Genomic DNA, 20,457 nt, shown 5'->3' with positions numbered 1-20,457 from the left:
CAGATTAAATCATATGGTATTAAAGGGACTTTCAAATCCTTGTTCTCCTTCCCACCATGTCCCTCCCCTTTTATTGGTGCGGTGTTCCCCAGTTTGGTGTAAGCCATTTAATAGTGATGCCTAAACGCAGGCAAGTGAACAGATTAATACTATGGTGTGAGTGCTCACTGTCTAGAAGCAATCAACAACTGCCATGTGGCTTTGGCATTGGGGGAATTTACACAGCATTCACACACAAAACTGCCTGCTATAAGGCACTGTGCGAAATCAAATAAACTAGGACAATGCAACAATTTCTTCAATCCCTTTGGAAACAAGCATAGAGAACATCTATTTGAAGAAATGTTTTGTGTTGGAAGGTGGTTTATTAGTAGTGGTTAGTAGGTACCCACCACTAGTAATAGGGCCGCAATCACAATTTAAGGTTCATTCAAGGCCTCAGTAAGCTAATCGCTTGCTCATCCCTTGGTAGCTACAACGAGCAGGCAGGCTTAGCTTAGGAGACAGGCATGTAAAGCATTTAAAACACCAATACATTAAGTAAGGCACAACACACAATAAAAATCCAACACCCTCAAGGTGCAGTTCTGGTTTCCCTGTGTGTAGGAGGCTGGCCTGGTTTGTAGTGGGTACCTTGGGTACTTACACCTCATACCAGGTCCAGTTATCCCTTATTAGTTAAATGTAGTAGTGTTCTAGCAGCTCAGGCTGATAGAGGTAGCTATAGAAGAGCCGCTTAGGCTGAACTAGGTGACATGCAAAGCTCCTGCAATACCACTTATAGTTACACAGTACCTATACACAAGTAAAGACAATACTCAGCGTTACCAAAAATAAAGGTAGTTTATTTGGGTGAGACAAGGCCAAAAATATCTTAGAGGCAACACTCGTTCTGGAGGTAAGTATTATACACAATATATACACTAAACACCACAATAAGGTAAGTAATTAGACATAGGATAGTGCAAACAATAGGAAATGCTATAGAATGCAATGGGAGAAAATAGGGGCAACACAAACCATATACTAAGAAAGTGGAATGCAAATCTCAAATTTCCTCCTAGCCAAGTGTAGTGTGTAGAGAATCGCTGGGAGAGTGAAAAAAAAACACAAAGAGGAGTAAAATACCCCACCCCAGAGCCCGGGAAAGTAGGAGTAAAGTACTGCAAATATCATTAGGACAACCTACAAGTCGTAATTACAGTTATTGCAAGAACCAAACAAGACTGCAAACAACAACTGATGGATTTCTGGACCTGAAGACCCGCAAAGAGAGGAGACCAAGTCCAGAAGTCAGAAGAAGTTCCAGGAAGGACAGGAACCCCTGCCAGCTAGAAGAGGGTGCAAAAAAAGAGTCTCTGGTTGGACGAAGCCTGCAGAAATGCACAAAAGGAAGTTGGATGCCGGTTCCTGCATGATACAATGAATGCCTCACAAAGAGATGTTCGATGCAGGCAAGTTTCAGTGCTGGATTAATAAAACAAGCCTTGGTTCAAGCATAGTTGTGTTTTGCATCAAAGTGGCACTGTCTGGACTCAGGAGGGACCTGGGGGCCTCAAATCCGACTGAGGAGGCAGATGGGGCTCTCAGCACTGGAGGGAACCCACAGATGACCAGGCAACACCCACGGAGGTCCTAGGACATTGGGACAAAGAAGGTGCAAATTGTAGTTGGTGCAGTACTACAAAAGAAAGTCCCACGCCACTGTAGGACAACTCAGCGAGTTGAGCGTTGCAGGATGGAGTGCTGGGGACCTAGGCCAGGCTATGCACGAAGGATTCTTACAAATAGTGCACAGATGCCTCAGGAGGTGAAGATGAAGCTGAGCACAGGGGTACTGTCGCAATTGAGGAAAGCAAGCCCTTACAACCTTAAAATTTGGACAGCAGGACCTTAGGACAGTCTGTGTCGAAGGGGAGGGCAGAACACTGTCTGTAAGGTGGCAGCAGCTGTAGCTGCAGTTCAAGCCTCAGGGAGCTGGTTTGGCCTTACTGGAGGTCCATGGTGGGGTACCCAGGATGCATGGAACTGGCTCCCCAATACCAGATTTGGAATGGGGGGACAATTCGATGATCTTAGAAACCTTACATGGCCATATTCGGGGTTACCATTGTGCAGTTACATATAGGTATTGACCTATATGTAGTGCACACATATAATGGAGTTCTCGCACTCACAAAGTCCGGGCAATTTGCCCTGGACTGCATGGGGGCACCTTTGCTAATGCAAGGATGCCCTGACACTTAATAACTTTGCATTTAACCTTCAGTAAATGAAGGTTAGACATATAGGAGACTTCTAAGTTACTTAAGTCCAGTGAAAATGGCTGTGAAATAGTGTGTGCACTATTTCAGTCAGGCTGCTGTGGCAGTCCTGCGAAAGGGTTTGTCTGAGCTTCTTATGGGTGGCAAAAGAAATGCTGCAGCCCATAAGGATCTCCTGGAACCCCAATGCCCTGGGTACCTAGGTACCATATACTAGGGACTTGTAAGGGGGGTCCAGTGTGCCCATTGAAATTGGTAAATGAAGTCACTAGCCCATAGTGACAAATTTAAAAGTGGAGAGAGCGTAAGCCTAGGTTCTGGTTAGCAGAGCCTCAGTGACACAGTTAAGAACTACTGACAACACACACATTAGGCCACAAACTATGAGCACTGGGGCCCTGGCTAGCAGGATCCCAGTGAGACAGGCAAAACACACTGAAATATAGGGTTTTCACTATGAGCACTGGGGTTATGGCTAACAGGATCCCAGGAACACAATAAAAGCACACTGACACACACTCACAAACAGGCCAAAAGTGGGAGTAACCATGCTACTTTCTCACACTGTGTAGGAACCTCCCCACCCTCCCCTAACTGGAAGTATAAACCTGATACTAGAAGTAATGGACAGTGTAGTTTACTAAGGTATGGTGTGATGTGAGTTATGTGTGAAACGTTGAGGATATTGAGGATGTTTCTTGTTGTCAAGTTCTGGGTGGTTCCTAGTCTTCTAGTGAGATGCTTGGTGATCCTGGCATATGTTATTTTTTGGGAATGCTCACTTTCTAAAGATGGTCAAAATAAATATTTCCCTTTGACTGGGACATGATCATTGCTGCTACGTTTGAGCCCCAGAATACATGTTCACTTCACCAATATGACTTCAGCAGCTGCTTACAATACAAGAGAGTTGAAGGCCATACCTTTACAACTCTCCAAATAGTATTATGCCAGAGTGTGCTATCTTCTTTTACAGAAATACTTTCATGTGGCTAGTAAAGACTGAGAATTTGCTTTCCCCTTTCCTTTGCATAACATGGCACAATCATATTCACAGATAAGCACCAGATGTCTCTGACCTGGAAATGATGGGGAAGACTGCAACAGATTGATATCTCCTTAATTATTCAAAATTTGGCAGTCTGAAAGGTGGATCCATCTCCTTCCTTGAGTGTATCAGCAGCTTAGGGCGCATATACGTGAAATCTACAGTCTTCTCTGAAATGCAGCTCTTGCCCTGAGCTCTGCTGAGCAACCACTAGCTGCATTTGTGCCACTTATTTATGAAAGATTTAGCAGTGCTGGCCGCTGTGACATCTGAACTGATATTCGCTTAAGTGGGCTCTAGAAGCTGTAATGTGGTCTGCTAAAACAGATAGGTAGGGATAGTGGACTGAATCAAGTAGTAAGTGAATGCAAAAGAGAGCAGAGTGACACACTGTTCTGTGCAGGAACTAGACAGCTTTGCAGCAGGCCACCGTGGTTGGTGCTATCAATTAACCTTTCTTAGTTTAATCAAATGGCTGGATTTTGTGCTACAAGATGCATCGTTTGAACCAGTTTCATGTCCTGAGCACACAAACATTTCTCTTAACCACAGTGCTTCACCAAGCCACTGAGACCTGATTTCCTTTTAGAGAACCATTGCTCAGGGTTTGTGCTAATTTTTGTATTGCCACAGACAGTAAGGGGCACATTTAAGAGCCCCTATTGCCACTGGGGCATCTCTAAATGTGATGCTTCAGTGGCGCTAACCTCTGCTCCATATTTACAAGAAGGTGTAGTGCCACTTTTTGTGGTGTTACTCCTCCTTGTAAATATGGGCCCCTCTTATGCAGTTTTCTGCATCAGGGAGGTGTGCAATGTTGTTGCTGCAGGCGTGCAACAGCAGCACCCATTGCATTTTGATTCTGCCTCAGATTCCTGAGATTTCGTAAACCTGAGGCAACGCCAAAAAATACCGCCACTCCAGGGGTGGCGTTAGCAAGGTGCAACGAGGAGGAATACTTTTATTCCTCCTCATTTTTTGCTTTATCTATGCATAGAAAGAGCAAAATGCCAGAAATTATTGTTTTATGTGCAGGAAGTTGTTCCTTCCTGCACAATAGCAATCATTTCAATATGAGGCTTTGGCACTTCTGTGTGTTCTGCATTTTGCAGCACACAAAGAAGTGCCTAATTGCCATTAGTGATTGTTTATGTGCAGGAAGGGACACCTTCTGGCACATAAACAATCACACCCCTGAACGCAGACATCCCTGCACGATGGTGCAAGGAAGCTTGTGTTGGCGGTGGCAGCTAAATTTAGCACCAGCACAGGTGACAACACAGGGGTGCACCGTATTCAATTTAATGTGGCGCATCCGTGCATTGTGAAAATGACAGAGCGCAGCTTTGCCAATTTTGGCGCAGCACCGCACGCCGTAATTTTCCTATAAATATGGGCCTAAGACTGCCATGCAAGTAAACAAATGAGTCGGACCTGTTGGCTTTGCTAATGTTTGTATTTTAAGTAAAAGACATTGGAATGGCCTGACAAGGAGGATTGGTGTAAAAAGAAAACTGGCTAGACAATAGGCACCCAGTAGCAAAGTGAGACTCATTGAACTTGGAAATACTTTTTATGTTATGTTTGATACCATTCTGTGTCACACTTATGAAAAGTGATGATTAATGAAAGGTTCACAGCTCAAGGATATTACATAGATTGGAGCAGCGGTACTTCCACCACCCTGGCCTAAATCAAAGTGGGTTAGGCAGACATCAGTGTAACTGTGCATTAATTACCATGAAAATGCTTGGCTGCCCATGTGAAACATGGTTCTAGTGGTCCACAACCAGATGGATTTACCCCTTCGTCCCTGCCTTACTTTAACAGCTTTAATAGGAAATTGTAATGCTGGAATGGGGAATTCCAATGATTCCCCAGTTCCATGGGGCTGGACATTGCAGAGGATGTCTTTCTGAGGATTTTATTGTGTCCCGCGGCAATAAAGGACTATTGAGGATTCCTTTGACTGTACAACACATGCCCAGTACAGATGAGGCAATATCTGACATTATATAAATGCTGAAGGGAACCTCAACACTCTATAGAATATAACACTAGAGAACACAAAGGTTCCACTGAATGTAGCGGTATTGGGACTTGTGTCATTCTGTTTGTGCTTCAAAGAGTCACAAAGACATCACCTTTACATCAGCCTTAGCTCTGTAAGTTCGGCTTAACACCTGCTCATTTAAGAGCTACATTGTGAGGGTGAATTCGGGGTTGCTGCTAACCAAATAGTGCACTCCCAGCCTCTGCTGGAAGAAAGCCAATCTTGTGTTGTGTGTCATACTTTAAAGATGATCTCTATGTTGCGCCGCATTGCCCCATGCAACATGATGGTTGTCTTGAAAAAATGAAACATTATTCTCTATACTTTCAAGATGGCCTCCAGGTTGTGTCATGCCACTTTGCGGTCATCTTCAAAGTATGGAAATTAAACATTTAAGATGTCCCATCGCTGCTATGTTTTTTGCCAGTCACAGTGCATTTTGATTCATCCAGCTCTGGAAAAGACAATAGCTGCAGCCAGTCTGGAGCAGTAAAAAGGTGGTGGTAGTATGGTGGAGGAGAGAATATTGAGTGGTAAAAGAGTGCACCATGAGGCACAATAAAGTGCTGCACTACCACAACCAGAGAATCACCAATCCTACCAGACGCTACCTGGTGCACTGAGGAGGAGTTAAATGCATCTCCAGCCTCAAGGAGGGGCACATTCAAGTGGTACAGAATAACATCCATGACATCACTATCCCCCTGCTCCCCAACCTGTCTGCCAGTGCTTGAAATGCTGTGCATGAGATAAGCACATCTATGACTTCACTACTCAAAAGAAGGTTGAGAACAAACACATGGGAAGGGTAGGTTTGAGTAGATGGTACACTGCAGGGGGTTCAAGTACCTCTCTAACATATGTCCTTGGAGGAAGAAAGGGGAGAGTCAGGTGGGGGAGGTCTGGAAAACACACACAAGTGCAATCTAAGTCTCGACATTGGAGGAGGAGGGGAGGTAATAAAACATGCGCTCACATGGAAATAAAAGAAGAAAAAAAAACAAGAAAACCAAATCTGTCTGAAGTGGAAGGATGCAAGTCAGCCAATTAAAGGTGAGGGTGAAGAAGAAACGCTCCACAAGCAGAACAAACATGAAAAAAGAAGAAAGTTCCTCAATATAGGGCGATTGATAAGAAAGCCATACAATCGTGCAAGGAGCTGGGGCGAAGCTCACGCCATATAGTATTGAATGCAGCTTTCAGTAGCAAGACTGCAATAAGGGTTAATTCTGCTATCAAGGGTGGGAAGGCGGGCCTGGATCAAATCTGGGTAAAGTTGGTGTCTCTGCCCAGGTCTTTATAAGAACCACACCGCTCCTGTTGAAAAAGTGGTACTGGTGCAATATACTACAGCATTCTAAAGTTGCCAAAGAAGTGTCTTTCTTGTAGGCTTGGTTGGAAAAAGCCTATTATGCGTGCACTTGCTTATCCTTCTTCAATGATTTTATCAGAGTGCACGGCCGTTCGCCCATGTCTAAAATCTCATTGTCAACTATGTGCTAGACTCCATTGTCCGTCACTTATCCCGCTTTTAGATACATCATTGCTGCATGACGCTGTGCAAGATGGGTATTCATACTTGTGATAGATAACTTAGACCCATATCTCCTTTTTTCATTCTGAGAGGACAACTTTTTAGCTGCAGACCCAGACAAGACATCCCAATAAAGGGACGAAATGACGTTCTCATCATACACCTCGTTTCTGAAATGCAAGCCCGCTCAGAAACTTTATAATGAAAGAACAAATGCTTGCAAAATAGATGAGGGAGAGGAAAATGTCGAGAGCCAGTATGAGAACGAAGGCGCAATTCATATTTCATTTCAAAAGGAATTGCACATCTTATTATGCAGAATACCATTTTGAAAAGCTTCTTTCTGCATTGCATTGTTCTTATAAAAATACCCAGTGTCAGGTTTGGCATCTGTATGATGCAGGCATAATTGGATTCGCTTTACACAATTAGAAGTGGATTTTCTGCTGCTGAAGCAGCCAGTTTGCAGCTTTTGCAGAAACCCTAGTTTTAAGCAGTTTGTTTTGTACTTGGAAAACCTGGCTTGACAGTCCTTTATAATAAAACCAATTATCAGATATGCTGTAACTCGTAGCCTCCCGGACCCCAATTTAAATGGAATCTCAAGACAATACCAACTGTAAAATGTCCTCCCTAGCATTTAATGTCGGCCTTAAGTAAAACCTACATGATTATCAGTGAAAATTCAGGAGATTCGGTTTAGTTTGGGGAATAAATACAAACTAAATGTCCACGATGAAGTCAGCACAGGAAAAACACAGATTTATGATAAAACATCTGTGATGCTTTAACTAAGCATAGAGTGGTTTGACAACAAGTTAACAGCTCGTGTTTTCTGCAGCCTAGGATTCAATTCGGTACTTTGAAAAAAAGACATACGTTTTTGAAGAAACGCACATTTCAGTTTTAAAACGTTTGCACAGCAATAATAATCAACCTGAAAATCATGGCCCTCTATGGTTAGAATGCATAGTTTATTATATCTAATGGTGTCAAATCTAAAAAGAAACGCGTCTTTCTTTTTAAATTACATTAAGTAGTTGTTTACTGCAAACGCACAGCTCCACATTTTTGACAGAGCGCTGAAGTTTCCCATGCTTGTTATGTACTGAGTAATTGTGAGCTCAACGTTGGAATAACTGGGACAATCTGTCGCTTGGCAGGAGGAATCATATTAATGCTGATTCCGTCTTCGTTTTAAGTCCTATACAGCAATGCTTTGGCACAGTGACATGCTGTGCTCGTTAGCAGCAGACCGTCCGAGGTTAAACACGTTGTTTTTCTCATTATTGTGTTTTTTGCAAACGCTATTCATGTCCTAGAAAATAGGGAACGAAATGTTGCAAATTAAATTCAGAACACTTAGAATGGAGTAGATGATTTTACAAGACAACTGCTCACTAACGTGGCGGTTACTTGTACTTGACCTTGAAACCAGGTGAGTTGCTTTACAATACGTGCGTCAACACTTGATGAAAAATAGTGTATATATTGGCAAATGACGTACTCTCCCTTAAAACTGAAAACAATGCAATTTAATTTGAGTGTTTCCAGCACCCAATGACCTTCGACGTAAAATCCTGTTTTCTGTAGTATAATCTGAACTGAACGCCGCACCCTACATTGTTGTAATCATAGGATGTTCCTCCTAATCCTATAGTTGCTTTAGAAAACACTGCATTCGAGCCGATCCATACTGCACCAAAAACCCAAGTAATAGTAATACTAACAAAAAAATAATAAAAAATAAACAAACCAACAGAAATAAAATAATGGTCAAATCACACACACTTTTATGATTCAGAAAATGTTGGGACCATTGAAAAACTACAGTGAACTATAGTAGAAAACTGTGTGCAATGAGAGCTAATTCTGACATGCTGTGCATCTATTTCTTGTGCACTGAAATGGCCTATTCTTCCTTTGTACAAAGATATTGCGTTGGCAACTCCAAAATAGGTCAACCAAATATATAATGAACCCACGAATGTAAGATAAATACCTACTTGCATATAACCCCAGATTACTATTTTCACCGTTTTGGAAGACTGTGACTAACTAACAGTGTTTTACATTAACCCTGGAAGAATAACCACCTAGGTTAGCCCTGTTGGGATCCAAGCCTCTGGTCAGCAGGGCCTATCCACATCTCATTTACAAGGAGCTTGCCCTGCTGGTGTGTCACTTTTTGTGATGCACCTTGGCTTTTATTTTTCTAATTTACAAAGAGACACAGCTAGACAGATGCATCACTTTCAGTAGGTGTGCTTCGTAATTCAAATGCGTCTGAATTGGCTGCATCATGTCAGTCATAATATACGCATGGTAAGTGTTCTGTCATAATTTCCATCGGAAAACCGACGCAGTGATATTTACAAGTTTTCTTAAACTTACACATTGTCGTAATATGTCACGCAGAACATGCAATTTGTCAAAATTCCTGCGTCTAGGAAACCCACTCATAGGTTATTACACATGGCCCTGCTACATAAAGAGCCTCATACAAGAGTCTGGAAAGGTAAACAAGGACATCAATCTTCTCATATTGCAACTTGAAGTTGCAAGGCAGCAACCACCTTCCTCCCCCTCCACCACTTCCCTGCAACCCCCTCACCACCCCCAATGGCAGCGCAGAAGAAGGAAGCACATATATCAACAGCGTACATCACTAATTGGACTCAGGGAGGAAGAGATAATCACCTTCTGAGGAGGGGGTCCATTGCACAGCTGCTAAACCTGATTGCGCTAAGACTCTAGACACCAGCAGACAGAGTAATCAACATCCTTCTACAGACAAAGCTCATGGCTGTGCTCCACATGCTGACCTCAGGGTCCTTCCAGATAACTCCAGGCCAAGTGGCCGGAATCTCCCAGCCATCATTCTTCTCATTCCAACCCTCAGTCCTGAAAGCCATCATCCTTCTGACACCTCCTCTTCCCCAACAAATGCAGCAAGAGATCAAACAAGATTTTTTTTTAAATCCCTGGGTTTCCACATGTGCTGGGTGCTATGGACTGCATGAATGTGCAACTGGTTCCTTCTGCTGCAACTGCCCATCTTTATCGCAACAGGAAACACACCCACTCCATCAATGTCCAGGCCATTGTTGACCATCGTGGGTTATTCATAAACATGCTGGCAAAATACCCCAGCAGTGTGCATGATGCATACGTATTCTGGCACTCCATCATAAATCACAGATTCCAGGATGGACAGTATGGGAATGGCCTACTTGTAGGTAAGCAAAACTCACATACCTAACAGACCACACTAACAGATCCCACTAACAATTAGAAATGGATGACACAATACACATCTCAAGGTCTGCCTACACAGATAGAGACTTCAGTATGAGGGCTGTTCTACATACATGCACCATGGATCATGTTACATATGCAATGCAAATCTCCCAGTCATATATGTGAATGCATCCAAAGCCAGTTTTGCTGACATTGCGTGGTGTAAAGGCACAGAGAAATGCATGGCAGGCAGAAATGCTGGCTACCAACAATGTGTGCAAGCAAGGTTATCCATGTCCATTGTGGTGGTGTCCCCATGCGACTCCCATGGTCCATTAGGCATGCCATGGATCGCACACCAGCAACTAGGTGCAAGGTGACAAACAACAGCTCATGGGCATGTGATGTGTAACTGTCCAAATGAATAGTAATCATCAAAATTACTCCCATGTCCTATGTGTGCTGTGTAATGTGTCACACATCATCACACACCATGCCTCTGAGCAGTAGCCTTGGCTGGAAGGTGCTTCCACACACACACAAATGGAATTCTGCATGCAATGAAGACCCTCTAGAACGACTGATGCAAGTGGGAATGTGTACCCGCAGGACAGCAAGTGTATTTGGACAGAACTTTAAAGTGCAGGATGCCCCAAATATTGTGTACTAATTTCCCTTCTCAGAGATGTCATGTAGTGCAGGAAGTTGTGTAGCCGGACTGCAGAGGACCACTCCCAAATCTTCTGGATCCATTTGTCATGTGCACATATTGGGTACAATGCTGTCACACATATACACAATGTTCTGTCACCTTGATATGCACTCAGGCATCTGGAAATGGCAGTTGTGACAACATGTCACTCATTTGGTATGTATGAGTGCACCCTGTGTGTCTCGTATCATTTAAACTGCCCTGGATAGGATTTTCCACTCAAAGGTCTGTGCCAATGTAATGTAGACTACCTCAACATCTGTGGATGTCCATGGACCCATGCATGTGTCCATGTCTGATATGTCACTACCTACCTAGGGCGGACCTCCAAGAAACATTTCTCATCCACATTCTATCTCTTCATGCATGTAGTGTGAACACATAACATCGAGTGGACTACAGCAGCGGCAAGTAGCCACCACCAATTCTGCTGCATTAACAGGACAGTCAGAATTGTATGAAACATCTGCCCATGCACTACATTTGGCATCACATAGAGTGATGGAAGAGTCCCCGGTAAGCATAAGTACACCAGTATGAGTGACAAATCATGTGATTACATCTTGGAGAAATGCATGACAATACAACTACACATAACACACATTGCCAGGAATGTACCCAATGCAGTCATCCTAATCACTGTCCCTTTTTTCAATTTCAGCTAACCAAGGATACGGAATACAGTAGTGGCTAATGACCCCTAATGGACACCCCCGACAGATCTGGAGAAGGCATACAACTAGGCACACACCAGGACTCGTAATGTTGTAGAGCAGATCTTTGGCCTGCTCCAGGGCAGGTTCTGATGCCTTGATATTACTGGGGGTGGATTCTTCTACTCACCCCCTGGCCTGCAAAATGATATTAGTACATACCATACTGTACAACATATGTGTGCACATGAATGTCCCCTTGGATGGGGAACAACCACAGGAAGACCCAATCGAGGAGGAGGCAGCTGAGGATGGAGGGATCCAAAACACAACTGTAGGTATTCACAGGTGCACACTGTAGGAAAGTACCATCTTTCTTGGGATGTTACCCCCAATTTCTGCCTGTTTGTCAGTATGTTTTACCTGTCTCACTGGGAGCCTGCTAGCCAGGACCCCAGTGCTCATAGTTTTTGGCCTAGTATGTGTGTTGTCAGTAGTGCTAAACTGTGTCACTGAAGTTCTGCTAACCAGAACTCCAGTGCTTATGCTCTCTATACGTACCAAATTAGTCATTATAGTTTAGTGACTCCACATCCCAATTCCAATTGTCACGCTGGACCCCCCCTTATAAGTCCCTAGTATATGGTACTTAGATACGAAGTGCATTGGGGTTCCAGCAGATCCTTATGGGCTGCAGCATTTCTTTTGCCACCCATAAGGAGCTCAGACAAATCTTTCTTCAGGACTGCCACTGCAGCCTGAGTAAAATACTGCACACACAATTTCACAGCCATTTTCACTGCACTTAAGTAACTTATAAGTCACCTACATGCCTAACCTTCATTTATTGAAGGCTAGGTACAAAGTTACTAAGTGTGAGGGCACCCTTGCACTAGCAAAGGTACCTCCATGCTGTCCAGGGCGAATTCCCCAGACTTCATGAGTACGGGGACACCATTACATGCATGTACTACATATAGGTTAGTACCTATATGTAGCATCACAATGGTAACTCCGAATATGGCCATGTGAGGTGTCTAAGATCATAGAATTGTCCCTCCATTGCAAACACAGTATTGGGGGGACAATCCTGTGCATCCTGGCGGCTTCCCCATGGAACCCCAGTAATGACAAACCAGCTCTCTGAGGTTTGCACTGCAGCTACAGCTGCTGCCACCTCACAGACAGGTTTCTGCCCTCCTGGGGTCAGAGCAGCTCAGTCTCAGGAAGGCAGAACAATGCATTTCCTTTAGGAGGAGGGTGTAACATCCTCTCCCTTTGGAAATAGGTGTTACAGGCTTGGGAGGGGTAGCCTCTCAGAGCCTCTGGAAATGCATTGAAGGGCACAGATGGTGCCCTTCTTGCATAAGCCAGTCTACACCGGTTCAGGGACCCCCAGTCCCTGCTCTGGGGCAAAACTGGACAAAGGAAAGGGGAGTGACCACTCCCCTCTCCATCACCACCCCTTGGGTGGTGCCCAGAGCTCCTCCAGTGCTCTTGTTTTCCAAGGTGTGGGGACACTCTGGAGCTCTCTGAGTGGCCGGTGACATCAGGTGACACCAGAGACCTCTCCTGATAGGTGCATAGCTGGGTAGGTAGCCAATCCCCCTCTCAGGGCTATTTAGGGTCTCTCCTGTGGGTGTCTTTTCAGATTCAGCTTGCAAGACTCCTCCAGGAATCCTCTGCAACCTCTGCTTCAGCTTATGACCGTCGGATCAACTGCAGACTGCTCCAGGAACCGCTGTAACTGCAACAAAGTATCCAGGACGTCTCCTGTGACCTGCAACTTCAGCTCAAGCCAGCATTTGCAACAGTTTCCAAGGTGTGCACGCTCTGAGGACTCCCTGTCTTCACCCTTCACCAGAAGAACCAAAGGAATCTCCTGTGGAGCGACAGAGTCACTTCCCTGCTTCTGCAGGCACCTCCTGCGATGATGACCGGTTCTCTGGGACTCCTCTCCTGATGATGAGCATGCTCCCTGGAACACAGGTGGTGGACCAATGCGACCCAGACTGTCCTAACGTCCAGCTGTTCTAGTTCAGTGGAGGTAAGAGCTTGCGTTTCTGGTTTGTGAAAGTATCCCTGTACACCGTGTCATCTCCAGCTCCTTGGGCTTCTGTGCACTTCTTCCCAGAATCCTTCGTGCATAGCGTAGCCCAGGTCCCCAGCACTCCATCCTGCTATGCACAACTCGCTGAGTTGTTCTCCGGCGGCGTGGGACCTTCTTTTGTTGTACTGCACCAACCGCATTTTGCATCTTCTTTGTTGCCATGTCCTGCGACACCCGTGGGTGCTGCCTGGTCATCTGTGGGCTCTCTCAACTGTTCGTAGCCCCCTCTGCCTCCTCAGTCTGTGTTGAAGCCCCCAGGCCCCTCCTGGGTCCAGGCAGTGCCTTTTGATGCAAACTGCGACCTTGCTTGAACCAAGTCTTGTTTGACACAAACAGCCTGCATCCAACATCTTGACGTGGGACATCTCCTGCACCACGCAGGATCCCGCAGCCATCTTGTTTGGTGCTCTTCTGCAAACTTCTTCTAACCAGAGAATCCTCTTTTGCACCATCTTCTAGATTGGCAGGGGCTCCTGTCCTTCCTGGAATCTTCTGCGTCTTCTGGACTTGGTCTCCTCTCTTCACAGTTTCAGGAATCCACCCTTTGTTGATTGCAGTCTTCCTTGGTTCTTACAAAATTTCTTATCACGACTTTTAATATGTCCTGAGGAAACTTGCAGTACTTTACTCCTACTTTCCTGGGCTCTGGGGTGGGGTATTTTACTTACCTTTGGTGTTCTCTTACACTCCCAGCGCCCCTCTACACAGTACACTTGCCTAGGGGGGAATACGTGATTCACATTCCACTTTCCTTGTACATGGTTTGGGTTGCCGCTAGGCCTATTGTATTCTATTGTATTTTCCTCTGTTTGCACTATTCTGTGACTATTAATTACCTGATTTTGGTCTCTAGTGTATATATTGTGTATAATACTTACCTCCAGAAGGAGCATTGTCTCTGAGATATTTTTGGGCTTGTGTCACTAAAATAAAGTACCTTTATTTTTGGTAACACTGAGCATTGTCTTTTATTGTGTTTATGTACCGTGTAACTACAGTGGTATTGCAGTAGCTTTGCATGTCTCCTAGTTCAGCCTAAGCTGCTCTACTACGGCTATCTCTTGACAGCCTAAGCTTCTAGAACACTACCTACATTTCACTAATAAGGGATAACTGGACGTGGTATAAGGTGTAAATACCGTAGGTACCCACTACAAACCAGGCGAGGCTCCTACACACACAAATTGTGCAAATTGTTTCACCTGAATCATATAATTGAATGTATCATCAAACCATGTATGACAGTGCTTTCAGAAGATAATAAATAACCAATAGCATAATCTGTCTGTTGGAAAATGGGTTATTGGTAGGGCAGGTAGGTACCTACACCTAGCAACAAGCCACAAACCTCCACAAAAGTACAGTTAGGTCTCAGTAAATTAATCCCAGCTCTACCCTTGGTAGCTTGGCATCGAGCGTCAAGGCTTAACTTAGGAGACAAAGTGTAAAGCATTCAAATATCACAAAACAGTAATTAAATAAAACACAGGAAACAGTTTAAAAATCCAAAACCACTTTATAAAAATAGCTTATATTTTTATCTTTAAAATGACACAAAAACGATTAAAATCTGTTCAGGGGAACCGGCGATATGAATTTTTAAAGTATTATTATTTTCTAGCGCTTAGAAACAAAAAGCGCCAATCGGGTCATCTGGTTGCACCAGGACCGGGACAAAGTCAAACTTTCAGGCCGACCGCGATGGAGCCCTGCTCGGCTACAGGTCGCGGGAAGCCTCGGTTAAAAAGTTACCTTCTGACTTAGTCTTTATTTTGAAGTTTTTCTTCACCGGGACGAACCTGCCAGTTGGATCCGACCTCCTGGAGCCCTTGTCCGGATACGCGAAGTCGGTTTCCTCGGTGGTGATTTCTACCTTCGGACTTAGTCGTTTTTTCGAGATGAAAATCCTTCGACCGGGGTAAACCTGGATCTTGATCCGACGTCCGTGGAGCCCTTCTCGGATACGATGGCTGGAAGGTCCCGGTCAACTTTTTACGTTCGGACTTAGTCTATTTTTTGGATGTTTTTCTTTACCGGGACGAACCACGAAGTCAGGCCGGGTCGCGGTTGAGGCAAGCCGGCTAGAATTTCCGCGTCGGGTCGGTCACTTTATGGAGCTTTTTTTCAAAAATTCTCCAATCTTTTCCAAACTTCTGGGGCTTCACCCAGATGTTCTTTTAAGGTTCTTTTGGGGTCCACAGCTCACCCCAAGGGTCCAGAAGTTCTGTGATGGTCCTTGGGAAGTGCGGACTTCAACTCCCAGAATGCACCTGGCGCAAACTCCTTTTTGGCCACTGGACAGTGGTCAGCTGGTCACTTTTTCAGGAGTTGGTGCAGGGGACTCTGGTTAGCAATTTTTCACCTGTAGCAAACAGGGAGTCCCTCCTTGAACCAGTGGAAGCCAGGCAAAGTCCTTCTTGTGGTGAAGCCCAAGTGTGCAGCTGGTGCAGTCTTTCTGAGTGCAGGGTCCAGGTGCAGGCCAGGGGTCCAGCAGGGCAGTCCTTCTTCTTCTTGTAGTTCCTTCTTCTTGAAATTTGGTGGGGATCTGAGGCGTGGGTGCAGGTCTGCCAGTTTTATCCTTGCTCCTGGGTGAAAAGCAGGGGGGCTCTGGTTCTCCAATCAGGGACAGGGTCGTCCCCCTGTGATGACCACTTCCTGGGAAGTGTGGCAAAAATCCATCCCAGAAGGCAACAGTCTCTAAAAATCCAAAATGGATGAATCTGATTTTTGGAGGAGAGATCTGGCTGAGCCCACCCACTGGTGTGGCTAAAAATCATAAACACACCCCTCTCCTGCCCTCTCCTAATCTAATCAAGGGGACACCTAGCTGTCTGGGGTTGCAGGATGTGGGGGTGTTGCTGGGTGCTGCAAATGTCCTTCTCTGCCTTTGAAGACCAGTTTGGCAGCCCTCCCCCTTCCTGCCTCACCATCTGCTGAGGGGAGATTCTCTCCCCCAAGCACATTCCTTTGTGTGAAGTCAGGCCACTTCACACCTCATTAAAGTAGCCTGGCAGAAGCTGCTGCAGGCTGGCCAATCAGAGCACAGCAGCAAAACCAATGCAGAGCTGAAATTGGCAACTTTTTAGGTAAAGTCTAAACTTTTTACCTGCACTAGTTATATTAAATCCAACAACTGGAAGTTGTGGGATTTATTATAACAATCAATTTGATACCAAATTCTTGGTATGTAACATTTAAGGAGACTTTAAAATTTTAAATAAAGTCTGCCCATTCTAGCCTATGAAGGCCATTTACTTCAATGAGGGAAAAACGAATTTGGCTGTTTTTACCTCACCAGGGCTTATAAATCTACTTTTATAAAGTCCCTGCTTATAGTTACATGGCACCCTGCCCTAGGGGCACATAGGGCACACCTTAGGGGTGACTTATATGTAAAAATAAGGTAGTTTAAGACTTTGGAAGTACCTTTAATTCCAAAGTCGAATTTGCATATAACTTTAATTTAAAAGCAGCCAGCAAGGCAGGCTTGCTTTTAAAATGACACTGGGCACCTCAGCAATGCACCTAGGTGTGCACCACCTATGCTGTGGTCCCTAAACCTACATGCCCTACCATATACTAGGGACTTATAGGTAGGTTTACTTAGCCAATTATAATTAGCCTAATTTGCATATCCATTTTACACAGAGCACAGGCCCTGGGACTGGTTAGCAGTACCCAGGGCACCATCAGAGTCAGGAAAACACCAGCATAAAGTGGAAAATGGGGGCAAAAAGTTAGGGGGCCTCTGCAATCAGCCCCAGTTTCTCACACTGTCTTTGCATTTATGTCACAGTTCCAGGAAACAACAACTCACCCACATCTTGGGAACTATAAGTAGGCCACAACAGTTGTCAATTATTTTTGGTTGCTGTCATCATCCTCAAAGTGCCAGAAAAAATGGACTGATCTTCGTAAAGTGTTGTGTGTAACAATCATGTTGTACTCAAAACACACACATCGGCACAAAATGTGACGCAACCTTATAAAATCGGACAACTTTAAATGTCAATGTAACACTTTAGGCCCAATGTGACGCTTTCGTATGGAAGGTGATGCCATCCCTATAATCCTGTTGCTTGAGTCAAATATATGAAGCTTAAAGACCAAATTGATGCTTTTGTATGAAATATGACTCCATCCCTGTATTCTTGTTGCTTGAATCAACAAATATGATACTTTAGGCCCAAACGTGATGGCTGTGTACGAAAGGTAACCCAGCAGCAGAAATGGTGATGCATCAGTGTCGGATGGAAAACACAATTCTACTCAAAGCAACAAAAACAGGGCAATGAGCCTGAGCACTTGAGGTACTTCACTTTATTCCAGATAATGCGTTAAAAAAAACTACACTTAGGTGGGGAAAATGATAATGGCATTTAAAACATGGTGTGTCCACAAAAGATATGATGCAATGGCTCAGCCATACTGCAAGCCAGGAAGTGAGGATTTCCTTTCACCTACAGTGTCTTTGTATGTGCTGGCTGGTGGAGTTGTTTTCTGAAAGGAGAGATATTATGTGCTGAATTTTTGTGTTTTTTTATGTCTGTGCAGTCCCAGACTTGTCTCCAATGCCCTGTGTAATGTGTGTACATTTGTGTCTTGTATTGTGGGGTGCCTGTCATTTTTGGGGTAAATAGTTTTAGTGGTAGGGGAGGGGTAGATTGTAAGTTTCTTTTTTTGGTGTAGGATGGTAGAGAACTATTTGGGCATATGTCAGGTAGGGGCAGCTGTACCCCACATGGTAGTGGTGCTCGAAATGGTGACATGTGCCTAACAGGTTTTGAAACATGACTGATAACATTCACCTCAATAGCTAAACATTACTGACTCCTACCCTTTTTTGGCTGACTATTTTTACATAACCTCTGATGGATCCATGTTTCACATGATCTTACTGGGAAATATGTAGCAAGGCAACACAAATTCCCTTCAGACTCCCTAGTGCCTGATGCTGCTTCTTCATCCCGAACCTCATAACATGTAGGCTGTTGTACCCCAATGGCCTATTCTTTGTGATCTCTTCCCAGCAGCAACACAAGTGTGGCACTGTCAGACACAACAGTGCATGTGTATTTTTTATGTCTCATTTCACGCCACATATCTGTTATGTTTAGGGCTTCCAGTTTTATGGTATTTAATTTTTTAACATTACTTTCCGTATTTATCCTTATTTATTTTTAGCAATCCTATTGGTATTTATCCACATTTATTTTATATTTTGATAATAAATGAAGTTGCAAAATGGTATATTTCCACATTTATTTAACTGATAAACATGCACTCATATGTTGCTGCCTGTTATGTTTTCTCAAATTAAGCTGCCAATTATAGCAAAACACTACACCCACAGGTAAACATCAGCATTGCAATAGAAATATATGTCAGCATATGCCTATTATAGGGAAATCTCCACCTGTTTTTTTTTAACTTCCCAATGCTGTCTATCTGCTCAGTCGTTGTCCTAGAAATCGCAAGAGACAGCATGGAGAGTCACCCACAAAAAGAGCAATTTTCTGTATTTTTCCACATTTAAAAATAAATACAGGTAGGAAACACATTGTTTTCTGTCTGTATTTATCTGTAAAATCAGTAAAAATAAAAAATGGTAGCCTTAATTATGTTATACTTGCTATGCACTCTCCACATTCAGGCACAATGGAAGTTCCAACTACACAGACATCACTTACTAGATTTTGTGACTCTGGTGTTGCCAATAAGTAAAACACCTCTCCAGGTGACCTGTCATTGATCATCCTAGATTTGTTTTTTTTATATATATGTGCTGAATTCTGCCACACACATTGGAAGTGGACAGAACCTCTCATGATTGCTACGCAGACACCCTTATATATATATATATATGCTACTAGGGTGTCTGCATTGCGGGGATGATTCTTTTTGTGCGTGAAGGGACACCTTCCTGCACAATAACATTGCAGAGGGGCATTTTCTTCTTTCTATGTGTACTGAATAATTCAGCACACATGGCAAAAAGAAAAAAACAAAGATAAATGAAGGGACATCTCATCATTGCACCTCCCTTACACCTCTCCTGGGGACTCTTTTGTTTTTGACGCATTCCTAAATTTTCAAATCCTTGATAATCTGGGATTGTACCAATATCCATGCGTGCTGGTTGGGAATACCCACCATAACACCCATGGAATTCCTCTTTGACTCAGAGTGAGGCAATGCAGCGAATTGTGTTGGGCTGCTTTACTACATATCTACTAGGCCATGCAAAGACACTTTGCATGGCTTTGCAAGGCCTTGTAGATATGGGCCTGCAGCCTGCGTCATTGGTGCATCTACAACTCAGATGCACCAGTGGAGTGAGCCACTGGGAAATATGATACATAATTATTTAGAGTCGTTTTTGCCCTCATTACAACCCTGGTGGTCGGTGATAAAGTGGCGCTTATACCACCAACAGGCCGTCGGTAAAAAATATGGAATCACGACCATGGCGGAAACCGCCAACACAGACAACCACTTTAACACTCTGACCACCACGGCGGTAGAAACAAATACTGCGGCAGTCACCACCAACAGACAGGCGGAAGACAATGTACCGCCCACACTATTACAAGGCACCAATCTGCCAGCTTTTCCGGGGCGGTACCAACGCCATCAAATGCACGGCGGAAACAGTCTTTATAAGGGAAACCACTCACCTCTCGACACCCAACAAGGAACCAGGACGCCATGGAGCCCGAGTTACAGGTCCTGCCCATGTTGGTTTACCTCCTCATCTACCAGAAACATCAAATATGGCGGCACCGATGACGGTGAGTACTGCACCTAGTACACAAGGGAGGGGCGAGGAAAAAGAGAGTGACA

The sequence above is a fragment of the Pleurodeles waltl genome, chromosome 1_2 (assembly GCF_031143425.1).
Source record: "Pleurodeles waltl isolate 20211129_DDA chromosome 1_2, aPleWal1.hap1.20221129, whole genome shotgun sequence".
In the NCBI taxonomy this organism is placed as follows: domain Eukaryota; kingdom Metazoa; phylum Chordata; class Amphibia; order Caudata; family Salamandridae; genus Pleurodeles; species Pleurodeles waltl.
Note: the sequence above shows the minus strand (reverse complement) of the source record.